The 14430-nt window shown below is 33.8% G+C and overlaps 1 long non-coding RNA gene across 1 annotated transcript; it reads right to left on the bottom strand.

The window, feature by feature from the left end:
* Positions 1-835: 835 nt before the first annotated feature.
* On the bottom strand, positions 836-7008 carry LOC114307374 (uncharacterized). The gene is made up of 4 exons (XR_014335256.1): positions 6602-7008; positions 5352-5903; positions 3693-3811; positions 836-1107 (listed from the first exon to the last, which is right to left on the bottom strand). It is a non-coding gene; the product is annotated as an uncharacterized LOC114307374 (long non-coding RNA).
* Between the last annotated feature and the right edge of the window lie 7422 nt (positions 7009-14430).

The raw sequence follows: 14430 nt of genomic DNA on the forward strand, positions 1-14430 counted from the left end.
TTCATTCTCTCGCCGACATTTCAATGGGAATCGTAGTGCTTTTCCTCTCTGTAGTCTTGGATCACTTTTCTAAGATTTTTTCTACATTATTCTAGAAGAAAAAGTAGAAGAATCAACTTTGTTCCTTTATTAATTTGTTCTCAGATCAGTTTGTTTTTTGGTGGGTGTTTTTCATTCATCACAGAAAGGAAAAAGGATTTCGGCACAGACGAGATGAGAAAAATTGATAAAAGTGGGACTAATTGAGGGTATTAGGTGTCCAACTAAAAAAAAAATTTTAATTAAGGTTTCGATGTTGAAAGTAGGGGTGGTCGCGGTTTGGTCACTACAAAAAATTTGACTTTTTGCGACTGCAAAATGCCGTCGTAAATACTCAAAATGCTGTCTCAAAAGGTTTTTTGCGACGGCAAGTGGGGGGTCGCAACAAAAGGGGTCGCAAAAGGGTTTTAACAACGGCACGTTGTCGTCGCCTTTTTTTTGCGACGGCAAAGTTGCCTTTTTGCGACGGCATTTTTCCGTCGCCATTAATACGAAAAAATCTGAGATTTTTTAAGACGGCACTATGTTACCATTGCTAAAGGTGTTATTTGCGACGGCAAAAAATGTCGTCGCTAAAAAAATATTTGAGACAACACGATGCGCCGTCGCTAAAAGATTATTTGCGACGGCAAAGAGTACCGTCGCAAAAAGCTTTTGTCTCAATCTATCACCATCATTTGCGACGGCAATGCGGTGCCGTCTCAAAAAAAATTACAATAAAATTATTAAAAATATGAAAATTACCTATATTAAATGAAAAATAATTGAAAAAGAAACCAATAATTACATAATAATATAAAAATTCCAGTATAAAAATAACAATTCATCCATAATACAAATATTCTTGCATTCATTCATTACAACACATTAGCAAAATTATCCCACTACATAATATTGCATAATACACACACAATGTTTAAATACATAATGTTGTTCACAATTCAAAATAACGTAAATCAAAAACAAAAGTTTCCCTCATGATTCTTCCGTGGATAACAAAAATAAAAGTAAATCACAATCTTCACACGCCTGTATTTCACAAGAAACAAACTGCTACTCGGGAAATATCTGAAAATAAAAAATAAAAATAATTAATGACAATATAATTATGTGTTAATATTTTAATTACAAAAAAACTTTAAAAAAAATAACTACTACATAATCACAAAGATAATTAAGTAAATAATTTTGGCTAGACGGAAATCCGGCTCTAACTCCCAAACCGGGAACTCGATTGGAGTCCCGTCTTCTCCCACAAGTCTCTCGTGCCTAGACGGTCATGTGTGCCAAGTTTCATGCTAAACCGACACCGTTTGGAGATTTTGGGGCATCAACACCTCCAATTCAAATTTCTTAATAAACTAATTTGCCTAGACCGAAATCCGACTCTAACTCCCAAACCGGGAACCCAATTGGAGTCCCGTCTTCTCCCACAAGTCTCTCGTGCCTAGGCGGTCGTGTGTGCCAAGTTTCGTGCTAAACCGACGCCGTTTGGTGATTTTGGGAAGTCAACACCTCCAATTCAAGTTTCTTAAGGAACTAGTTTGTCTATAGTGAAATCCGGCTCTAACTCCCAAACTGAGAACCCGATTGGAGTCCCGTCTTCTCCCATAAGTCACTCGTGCCTAGGCGGTCGTGTGTGCTAAGTTTCATGCTAAACTGACGTCGTTTGGTGATTTTGGGGCGTCAACACCTCCAATTCAAGTTTTTTAAGGAACTAGTTTGCCTAGAGTGAAATTCGGCTCTAACTCCCAAACCGGGAACCTGATTGGAGTCCCGTTTCCTCCCACAAGTCTCTCGTGCCTAGGCGGTCGTTTGTGCCAAGTTTCATGCTAAACTGACGCCATTTGGAGATTTTGGGGCATCAACACCTCCAATTCAAATTTCTTAATAAACTAATTTGCCTAGACCGAAATCCGGCTCTAACTCCCAAACCGGGAACCCGATTGGAGTCCCGTCTTCTTCCACAAGTCTCTCGTGCCTAGGCAGTCGTGTGTGCCAAGTTTCATGCTAAACCGACGCCGTTTGGTGATTTTGGGGCGTCAACACCTCGAATTCAAGTTTCTTAAGGAACTAGTTTGTCTAGAGTGAAATTCAGCTCTAACTCCCAAACCGGGAACCCGATTAGAGTCCCGTTTTCATCAACAAGTCTTTCGTGCCTAGGCGGTCGTGTGTGCCAATTTTCGCGCTAAACCAACGCCGTTTGGTGATTTTGGGGCGTCAACACCTCCAATTCAAGTTTCTTAAGGAACTAGTTTGCTTATAGTGAAATCCGACTCTAACTCCCAAACCGGGAACCTGATTGGAGTCCTGTCTTCTCCCACAAGTCTCTCGTGCCTAAACGGTCGTGTGTGTCAAGTTTGGTGCTAAACCGACGCCATTTGGTGATTTTGGGGCGTCAACACCTCCAATTCAAGTTTCTTAAGGAACTAGTTTGCCTAGACCGAAATTCAGCTCTAACTCCCAAACCGGGAACCCGATTGGAATCCCGTCTTCTCCCACAAGTCTCTTGTGCCTAGGCAGTCGTGTGTGCCAAGTTTCGTGCTAAACCGATGCCGTTTGGTGATTTTGGGGCGTCAACACCTCGAATTCAAGTTTCTTAAGGAACTAGTTTTCCTAGAGTGAAATTCAGCTCTAACTCCCAAACCGGGAACCCAATTGGAGTCCCGTCTTCTCCCACAAGTCTCTCATGCCTAGGCGGTCGTGTGTGCCAAGTTTCATGCTAAACCGACGCCGTCTACTGATTTTAGGTGGTGTATGCCTAAGTTTCAGGAATGTATAATTATTCTTTCCAAACAACAATGTTAGTGGTGTATGCCTATTCGATTACAGGGCTATCTTCTAACATGACCTAAAAAATGATAATAACTTAAGAAAATTATCAAAAATCATTAGTCAGACACAATAAATGTGTTGATTTTGAAAAGAGTGAAAAATTTCTGGTAACATAGGTCTCTGTGAAGCATATGCCAGGAATACAAGACAAAATGTATAGTGCTAACACAAACCTCACAAGCATTCCAGTTCATTCAGGTCCATCTAAAGCAAACGATAAAAATATTTACTTCTTCAAATCACAAGTGCTCAAAGATCCAAATTAGAAAAGGGTTTAAACTGTCTCAAAAGAGCAAGATAAAAAGGACTTGAGAATTTACATATTTCAACAAGTTTCCATGAAATTCTTATTTACATAAATTAGCTCGAATGCATTCAGATTGATCCAAATGTGTTCTCGCCGCTGTAGGTCATGTACAGGAAGCCATCTTCATCCTTGTTTTCCTCATAAATTGCAGACATCATGGCAATTGTGGCATGGCAAATACACAAACGAACACAAGTACTTTAAAATGGTCATATTAAAACTTCATTTTTTTTTTCCCGCATTTTGGGTAATGGATTTTTATTGTAATCACCTTTTATATTTAATGTTATGCAGGACATAATAATTTATTTTAAATCAAGTTATTAATTAATATGAAGTTTAAAACATATACAATAGGCAATTTATTTTCATAAAACTTTTATTATAGTATCTACTTTATCTTGTATGCAATTGGTTCAACGCTAGTAAGTAAATGAATGTTGGCATACAATCACAAAATTCAGAAGCCTATGATAGTGAAGATATACATTAACAATAAAAACTTTCTCACCAGTGGGTGGCAAAATATTCTTGACAAAGATAAAGATGGCCTTCTCAGCACCAAGCTTTATCCTCTTCCGGACCACATAGACAAACTACCCAACAGTCAAATCAGCAGGTACCAGATATCTGCATGCATATTATGGACAAAAAAGAACTTCATTAGTTTTGACTAATCTCTAAAACATCTTTTCACATTTGTGACGATAATCATGATAAAACATGGAAAATAAGGTTTAAAAAAAAATAGCATTTCCAACTCCAAACAAAATTATCCTCGAATTTTACCAAACATATTTCAAATGCTGGTCAAGGTGGAGTCCCGTCCACCTCCATTTTTTTTCATAGCCATCTCTGAAAGAACATGAAGTACATTAGAAGATTAATTTCTCCTTAGAGTTTTTTAAAAAACATAAGGTGCAAAATTTACCTGTTTCTGTGCATTTTCTACTCTATTCTATCTATTATGTCATATAAAACACACAACTCACTTTTTGAAGCTTTGTCACACAATTTTGATTTTCCAAAAAATACCCATAGAATCGCTAACTGAATTAAGAAACATACCACATTCAGTAAATAACTACTAATCAATTTTCAAACCAATCCATATTTCTCATTCAACCAACTATCCAAGAAACTAGATATAAAGTTGCACACGTGTACCGTGCAGACATAGCATGTGCACCCACCACTAGTCATTCATTATGACCATAATGAAACAAAGCCCCCCAAAATATAGAACAGAAAAATAAATATGGGTCAGTTACACTTTTCACCCTTATAGTTTGACTCAAAATTCACTTTCATCTCCATAGTTACCCCCCTTTCTTTTTACCTCCTACGTGGATTCAAACGAACCATATGTATAAATATAGGACCTATCATATCTAGAAAATAATAAGGTTCACTATTATTTTTCAAAGGATCATGCTAATGATAACCTATAGTCTGTCTTTAAGGGGGAGGTAATACCAAAATAGTTTTTTACATATTTTTATACACATTTAGCACGTATATCAAGACTAATACTAATCATTGGGTGATCATTAGCATATATTTTTGTAAATACGGTGTGTATCAAGACTAATACTAATCATTGTTACAATAATTTAATATGTATTGTGATGATCCCTGACATGTTTAACATTTTGTTCTTTATTAAATAATATGCTTTTGTACTTGTGGTGAGAACAGGGCACAATCGTTGAGGGGACTTGAGAGATTGATGAGGACCAAGAACAATTCAACTAATTTGTCACTGGACATCGACATTTTAACTAGAAGGCCAAAGAATTCAATTAACCGTAATATGATTGGAGATGATGGTGATTTTCAGGCACCAAGCAATAATGGATCACTTGATATGACTGCCCAAAATTTAGATTTCAACAATATGGCAGAGGTTTGCCAGGATAACAGCCCTCAATCATATTCAGTAAGTGAAAAAATGCAGCATGAGTTAATAATTCAACTAAATCATATAACTAACCACTCTCAAACAATCATAGCTCGTGATAAATTTGCTTCCCAAAAATTCATGTCCCAAATTTTTTGTAACAAAAAATTAAATGCCATTAGCATATACAGACAAACAATTAATGCGCCAAAATAAACAACTCACAACAGTCAACCAAACAAATGAAAAAATAAGTTTTGAGACCCATACCTCGTCAACTCAGGCCATGGGCAATTTAGTCGGAGATCATCCAAAAAATGATCAGGCTTTGACTCAATCAGAGTATGTTCCTGCCTCAAAGATGCAAAGTAGAATTACCACTCCCAACTCTGCAGAAAGTACAAGTCTGGTATTTTCTTCTAAACTTAATTTCTACTTTGGTGTTTCTTTCAATTCAAACAATCTTGATTGACATCCCACCTCACCCTTGTGGGAAGAGCAAAGAAATTTTTAAAATAACAAGCCCACAAGAAATCTGTGATTGTTAAAAAATTAAAACAAAAAATATTAAAATTTGATAACGTGTTCATCCTTGTTAAGCCTCCGATTTTTATTTTGTAGCCACTACCATCCCAATACTAACTTTTCCAAAATGCCAAGTTAATAAATTTAACCCAAATATATATGTATATACATTTTAAGGTCCATTACCTTCACACTAATCCGAACAAACCCTGTGAGGCCATTGGAGTGTGCAAATACCAACATGACATTTGTTTCCCGACAGATTCTATCCAACTTCACCATTGAATCTTCTGCTAGCTGATAGTGTAATAAGAGCATCCCCATTGAAGAGGAAAATTTGAGAGGAACAAAAAAAAAAAAAAAGGCAAATTACTAATCATACAAAACAGTGAATCAAGGAGCGAGAAAGCCATCAAGGCACCAAATAAGAACCTATTATTCCATTATATATTGGTATTAAATCTGAAAAGAAAATGATCAGATTTATGGACAATCAGATATAGAATTATATCACACTGTTACGTTTATGATCATTACTCATGCTAATATGTTGTTTTTCATTATCAAAGAATGAATAATAATATTTCAGTGTCAAAATAGCAAATCAAGGATAGACAATGAGTCACTTTCTTTTCCTCCGTTTCATGTGTGTGTGTGCACACTCTTTGCATGTACAATGTCAACCCACTGGTCTAAATCAACAGCAATGTTAACATGTACGCAGCATAAAATCACAATACCATTTGTTGTTGATCAAAAAATAATAATAATAATAAATAAAATAAAATCACAATACCACCAACTAAAAGGAAACAACAGAACATTAAACCCAACATATATATCAAATCCCAAAAGTTCGTAATGTTGTCAAAAAAATATGAAGAATTTTATAATTTCTTTTTAATTTTTTAGATCTGGAGGAGTCAATACATGGTTGACTGGCTCAAATCGAACACACACACACACACACAGAGCGAGAGAGAGAGAGATGGAACCTGGAACGGCTTGATAGGCATTAGCATAGGATTCGGAGGCGCCTGGGGGAGGAACAGGTTGAGGGAAGCCGATGGCGGGCTGGGGAGGAGGAGGAGGAGGATAGTTGGCAACTCCCTAGAAGGTTCCGTAGTGAGGTTGAGGCGGATCGGCGCTGGCGAGTCCTCTCTCCTTCCCCCCTTCACCCATCTTTTCTTTTCCCCAAAATACACTAAAAACTTCTAGGGTTTCTTAGATGATAAGTGAAGAAGATGATGACCAAGATCACACCCTAGTCTGCCGCCACTCGCAGTCGTCTGTCGCCGCTCGCCAGAGAGAGAGAAAGAGCCATAAGAGGAGATTAGGGATTTTTGGTTGAGGAGGGAAAACCGAGCGGGAATGGAAAAAAAAAAGGGCTAAGCCTCATATTATTTTTATTTATTTATTTTATTTTTATTTTTTTTGTCACAAATGAATATTTAAACAACAAAACAAAATGGTGCCATTTAACCTTCTTCTTTTTCTTTTTTTTTTTTTTTTTGCGACGGGAGTTGTCGTTGCTAAAAAATTTTATTTTTTGTTAAAATAATTTTTTTTTTTTGTTGTAGTTAATGACATTTTTTTTATTTTCATTTTTTTTAGTTACTAAGGTTGAAAATTTATTTGTTTCATTTTTATTTTAATGAAATTTTTATGTTTTTTTTTTTTTTGGTAGAAGTAGGGGTAATATTTTAATGAAAAATATTTTCCATTAAAATAAAGTTAATTTTTTTTAGTCAATGAAAAATATGTTTCTGCGGCCCTTTTTTCCTTTTTTTTTTTTTTTTGTTACTAAAAATCAAGAACTAATTTTTTGTGGTAGAAGAAAGGAAGTGGCAGTAGTGGTGGACAAGAGGTGGTGGTGGTGGTGGTGATGGCGATGGTGAAGGAGATTAGTGGTGAAGTTGTGGTAGTGGTAGAGGAGATGGAGTGGTTGTGGTGGAGGAAAGGTAATGGTAGTAGTAGTGGCAGTAGTAGTAGTGGTGGCGATGGTGGTAGTAATGGTAATCGTAGAGGTGGAGTGGCAACAGTGGTAGTAGTGGTGGTAGTGGAATGGCATTTGCAGTAGTGGTAAATGTGGTAGAGGAGATGGGTGGCGAGAGAGAGAGATGAGTGAGAGACAGATAGAGAAGCGAGATAGAGAGACAAAGAGACAGAGACAAAGTGATGAGCAAGAAAGAGACAAAGTGGTCGCTAAAAGTGCATTTTCTTGTAGTGGATTGATAAATTGAGAGGGAGCTCAATAAATAGAGAAGAGATGAGGGAGAGGGTGAGCAAGGAGAAACAGTGAGGGAGAGAGAGAGAAAAACAAATAGACAAGTAGACAGAGAAAGAGAAGAGTGATGAGTGAGAGAGACAGAGATGGAGATAGAAAGAGATAGAGAAGACAAAGAGAGAAAGAGATAGAGAGAGACAGAAAAAGAGAGAGAAATAAGAGATGAGCAAGAGATAAACAAAAGGAGAGAGAGAAAGCGAAAAGAGATTAACGAGAGAGAGATATAGAAAAAAAAAGATAGAAAGAGAAGAGAGATGAACGAGAGAGAGAGAGACAAAAAAAGAGAGAAACAAAAGATGAGCGAGAGAAAGAGAGAGAGAGAGAGAGAGAGAGAGAGAGAGAGCGAAAAGAGATAAATGAGAGAGGGACAGAGAGAGATGAGCGAGAGAGGGAAGAGAGAAAAGAGAGACAGAGAGATGAGAGAGATGAGAGAGATAGAGAGAAGAGAGATGGGCGAGAAACACATAGAGAAAGAGAAAGAGAGACAAACAGACAGACAGAGAAGAGTGATAAGTGAGAGAGAGAAAGAGAAGAGAGACAAGGACACAAAGAGAAGACAGACAGACAGAGAAGAGTGATGAGTAAGAGAGAGAAAGAGAAGAGAGACACAGAGAGAAAGAGACAGACAGACAGACAGACAGAGAAGAGTGATGAGTGAGAGAGAGAGAAAGAGAAGAGAGACAGAGATAGAGACAAAGAGACAGGAAGATGAAAAAATAGGTGAAAAGAGAAATGTTATATCAAAAGAGTAAGACGACGTCATTTTTTTCATTTTTTTTTTTTTGTGACAGAAAAATATATATGAAGTTATCTCAAAGCCACAATATATATATATATATATTTTTTATTTTTTATTTTTTATTTTTTTTTTGCAACAGTACCTATTACAGTCACAAAAAACTCTTTTCTTTTTTCTTTTTTTTATGACTGCAGCTGGTGCCGTTGCAAAAACTCTATTTTTTTTTTGCTATTGCTGTCGCAAATACTCTACTTTTTTTTTTGCGACAGCAATTTCTGCCGTCGCAAATACTCTATTTTTTGCGACAGCAAGTTGTGCCGTCGCAAAAAGTCACTTTTTTCGCGACGATAAGTTGTACCGTCTCAAAAAGTCAAATTTTTTTGCAACGGCAAGCTGTGCAATCTCAGAAAGGCACATTTTTCGCAACGACAAGTTGTGCCATCTCAAAAAATCACATTTTTTTGCGATGGCAAGCTATGCCATCTCAAAAAGCCACATTTTTCGCGATGGCAAATTGTGTCGTCTCAAAAAGTCACTTTTTTTGCTACGACAAGTTGTGCCGTCGCAAAAAATGACTTTTTGCGATGGCAAATGTGCCGTCGCAAAAAGTTCCGTCTTTTAAACCCACTTTTCTTGTAGTGGGTTTTGAACGGTTTGTGGATTGGTTTAGACTCACCTGCATCTGTGCGGTTTGGAGAAATTTCAATTTGCAACCGCCCGCAATGCGGGTTGCGGTTTGTGTAGATAGGGTTCGCAAATATGCGGGCAGTTGCGAGCGGTTTGCGGATTGGACTTTTTTCTTTAAAAATTTATTTTGGAGCCCTTTTTTTCCCATTATGTAAATATTTATTTTGGGTCCTTTTCCTCCCATTTTCTAAAATGCTCCAATATTAACAATTAATGAATTAAAACTTATAGAATTAAAAACACAACAAAATCAATTCTTAGCACAAACAAATTATTCAAAATCCCAAACTTTTAAATCAAATCATAAACTAACACAAACACATTTTTCAAAATCCTAAACTAGATCATCAATCTCATTCACTATCTACTACCCAACAATACAATTAAAGTAAAATCATTCAAAATCCTATGCTTACTTAAAAGAAATTCTTCATTAACTTTTACATTCATCCAAAATGCAATAATAAAATAACAATGGTCCAAGTTTTAAAAAAAAAAAAAAATCTAAGTGTGGCGGGTGCAGGTTAAATCCACAACCACAATCATGTCATATTCCAAACCACATCCGCCCGCATTGTATCTACGAAACTACCTATTTATATGCGGATCGGTTTGGGTTGGGCGGATTGTGCGGTTCGAAAAACCCTATACCCAGCCCTAATTGAAAGTAATGACCAACTTAATTTTGGAGTGCATTTAGAGTCGCCCCAATTTATTATTATTTAATGCATAAATTACATTTTACTTTTTTTTTTTTTTGGTGTGATTATTATCTTACTTTGGTCTCGTTTGGCATGCAAGTATTTTAGTCAAAAAAATTACTAAAAAAACCTATAACATATACCAAAAAGTCAAAAATTTTATTTTTTTTTCTACTCTCTGCACATCATTTCGTAAAAAACAAAAAAAAAATCATTCCAAACATACTAATTTTTTTATCTCATATTTTAGTCAAAAAGTTACTAAAATAACATGTTCCCAAACGAGGCCTTTATCTCTTAAATTTTATTTTTCCTCATTTTGATTTTTCATGTTTCATTTTTTTTAATTTATTTCAAAAATTAACTTATGTCTAAAATTATATAGAAATGACACGTTAACAGTCATGTAACAAAAAAATATTATATATAACTTACATCTCTAACACAAACTGAATCTTTAATATAACAATATATTTTTTTTATATTATGTGACAGCCTTTTTTAACAAAATTATGTGATAGTTAATGTGATATTTTTTGTCTACTCTGCAGAGAAGTTAACTTTAAGGTCATGTTTGATTAGAGGTTTGGAAGACGGGATTGGATTAGTAACCCATAAGGCTCTAGCATATTTATTTGTAGAGAAGTGGTATGGAAGTATCAATCCCCTCTCATGGTGGGATTAACATTCCCATGGGAGGGGTGAGATTATTAGTCCACTCCCATGGATTGATGGCAAAAAGACCATCTTGCCCATCATTTTACAAAATCAACAAAATATCTTCCATGTGACAATGGCTTTTATGTAATTTGTAGATTTAATCTTAAGTAATTAATATCACCATACGAGTGCACAAACAAATATATTTTATCTTACATCTCCAACCTAATACCACCACATTAATAATCTCATCACTCATTCTCACCATACTCTTAGGATTCGTTTGGGATGTGGGTTGACTTTTTAGTTTTTTGGCTATTTTAGCATGGAGTTAAAAAGTCTCATTTGGGATGAACTTTTTGACTTTTTTAACTTTTATAAGAGAAAAAATGAAATAATTATGGTTTGGATGTAATATTTTTTTGCCTGGAGCTAAAAAGCCTATTTTATCTTTTTGTGTCTATTTTAGCCCCAACTCAACACGACCCAACTTCCCAAACGAGTGTTTTATCCTACCAAACCTGATCTGCTAAACAAACGAGGCCTAAAAATAAATTAAGAAAAACTTAAAGTAGGAAGAGTTAAAGCGAGAAAAACAAATTTTAGTTAAAGTGCAAAATAACCAAACATAAAATGGTCAAAGTGTAATTTATCTTATTTAATTGATTATTTGTAGAATTTAGGCCTTGTTTGGCAAGTTCATATCTAAAAGTCAACCAATTACTAAAAAATCAACAAATATTCAAAAGTTAAAAGATTCCTTTCTATTCACTTTATTTTTTACATATTTTTTTTATAAAAAATTAAAAAGTCATCACAAACATATTCACCTTATTTAGTTTTAATTTTTTGGATTCACTTTTTAGAAAATTAGATTTTTTTTTTTTGTATATATATTTTTTATTTTTACTAAATTTTTTTAATATTTGAAGTACTTTTTAAATTTTTAGATACACTTAACATAAATACAATTAAAAAGTATAATATTTGTGAAAAAATATTTAAAAATTTTACTAAATACCCAAAACATAAAAAAAATATAAAAATTCAATATATTTTCGTATTCATGTGTATTTATTGATTTTGTAAACTATTTTTTTACAAATATTTTATTTTTTAGATACATTTAATTAAGGTGTATCTAAAAAATAAAAAAAATAAAAAAATTACTTAAAATTTTAAAAATATTCACTAAAAATAAAAAAAAAATACAAAACTCAACTTTCAAAAAATTAAATCTACAAAATTAAAATCAGCTAAAAAACTAAAAAACCACTAAAAAAACATAGCAGAGATCGAAAAAAACAAGGTCTTAGCTCGTTGTTCTTAAAAAGAAAAAAAAAAATTAGCTAGTGAGTGGGTAGTGTGTGTTAAGCTGTCAACTATGGCCCCGTTTGGTGTAATTGATAAAACAGATTATAAATTATAGTTTAACAGATTATATATTATGACTTTAATCAAAAGCTGTTAATCTGTTTGGTGTGGCTATTAGATTATAGATTTAAGTTGCTGAGTAGTATTTGTAAAATAAGCTGTGAAGTAGCTTTTTTAATTAACTTTTATTTTTTGTTATTCATTACTTGTCTACATTTCTCATAAAAAATAATAATAATAATCTATAATCCATTTGGGTCTTTTTCTATTTTTAAAAAAATAAAAAAATCTAAGAGTATAACTGTAAATTAACATGTCCACAGTAGAAGCTGATAATCAAAAGTAAGGGGTGAGCAGCTTCTCAGAATCAGTTTTTTTGAATTAAAATAAGTTGTTAGAATCAAAAATTGTTTGAAATAAATTTAACCAAACAGTCCAAAATAACTTTTCTAAAGTTAAAAGTTATAAGTTAACTCAAAAAGTCCAAACAAACACCCCTAGGAGTGAGAATTGTGTGCCGTTGTGCGGTGTCGTTTTCGTATCCAGTTATTACACATTTGCCTCTTACGTAATGGTAGTCGAGTTTGCCGCCGACTTCACATTCTCAATCTCATCAAAATATACAATCTTTTTTTTAGCATAGAACGAAATAGCATATATACTAGCCGGGAAAGTCTACAATGTGCACCTTATAAAAGGGCATATTATATGCACTTATTGTGTGGTCCATATCGTGCCACATCATAAAAAGTGACCAGCTAAACCAGTCATGTAACAGGTTACAGAAAGAATCATAACTTTTTTTCAAATATCATAACAATACTACAATGAATCATAACAATGTCATAGTATTCACCTAAGTGTCATAACAAAGACACTATAAATCATAACAATATAATGACAACTCATAACAAATATAGTTATTTGTAATTAATTATCATAACATTTGAATCGTAACATTTTTTATTATGATTCACCATAACAAATCATAACTTTTGGTAGTACAAATCATAACTTTTACTAATGAATCATAACCACAACTTTTTTCTCCACAATCATAATAAGATTAAAAAAATGTCATAACTTTTACTAATGAATCATAACACTACAAGAATTTTCACTTTTGGCGACTAAATTTTTAGTCGCCAAAAGTTAATTTTTAGTCACCGAAGGGTTTTAGCGACTAAATTATTTGGTTGCAAAAGTAGTTGTCAAAGAATTATCGGTAAAGGTAATTAGTGACTAAAATTATTTTAGTTGCCAAATGTATACAATTTTTGACTAAAATTTTAGTCGTCAAAAGGTTGGACATTAAATTAAATTAGACCATTTTCGGCTACCAAACTTTTAGTCACCTAAAGTTCCACATTTGTAGCTACTAAAATTTTAGTCGGCAAAGAGTTCTTCTTTTGGCTACTAAATATTTGGTCACCTAAAGTCCCACATTTTTTACTGCTAAATTTTTAGTCGGCAAAGAATTGTTCTTTTGGCTACTAAATATCTGATCGCCTAAAGTCCCACATTTTTTGCTACTAAAATTTTAGTCGGCAAAAGTGTTTTTATTCTTTAGCTTTTTGTTTTTAGCTACGAAATATTTTAGTCGCTAAATGTTTGATTTTATTTTGGCTACTAGACTTTTAGTCGCCAAATGTCTTCTTCTTTTTTTTTCTACAAAACTTTTAGTCGCTAAATGTCTTTTCCCAATTTCTTTTTAACTACTAATTGTCTAGCCGCCAAAAACATGATATTATGTTTTATTGCAAAATTATAATTTCTCCACAACCTGTCTATATTCTATGCAACCTGTAATACGTATATAAACAAAATGATACATACTATCAATCATTCCACAATCTGCATCCATATACAAAAAATAAATAACTTTAAATGTCAAAGTCCATACAAATCAATTATTGTCCAAACTAAAATAATAATTCCATAAAAAAATATATCATACAAAAATCAAAGCCCTCCGTATACAAAAAATACATTTACTACCAAGAGAAATTACCATTTGGCATGGTGCAAAATACCATCGTAATCTGTACCACACAAAAGGTGATATATGTACCACGACAAAAGTTTTCGGTAGACCATGACAAAAGGCCATATATGTACGCCGACAAATGATATACATGTACCACGACAGAAGGTGATCTATGTACCACGACAGTCATTATCTATTGATTGCCAAAAGTTTCTTGTATCAGTAATAATGAACTACACAAAAGCTGAGGACAACAAAAGTATTATATTAGTTCTATACAAAAGTGAAAATTCTTTTCCATACACCAATATGGATTATCCACAAGTCCACGTAACAAAGCCATCTACAAAGAAAAACAAAAAACGAAACATTAGAATTGGTTACAAAAT

The sequence above is a fragment of the Camellia sinensis genome, chromosome 7 (assembly GCF_055761805.1).
Source record: "Camellia sinensis isolate YWXY chromosome 7, ASM5576180v1, whole genome shotgun sequence".
NCBI lineage: Eukaryota > Viridiplantae > Streptophyta > Magnoliopsida > Ericales > Theaceae > Camellia > Camellia sinensis.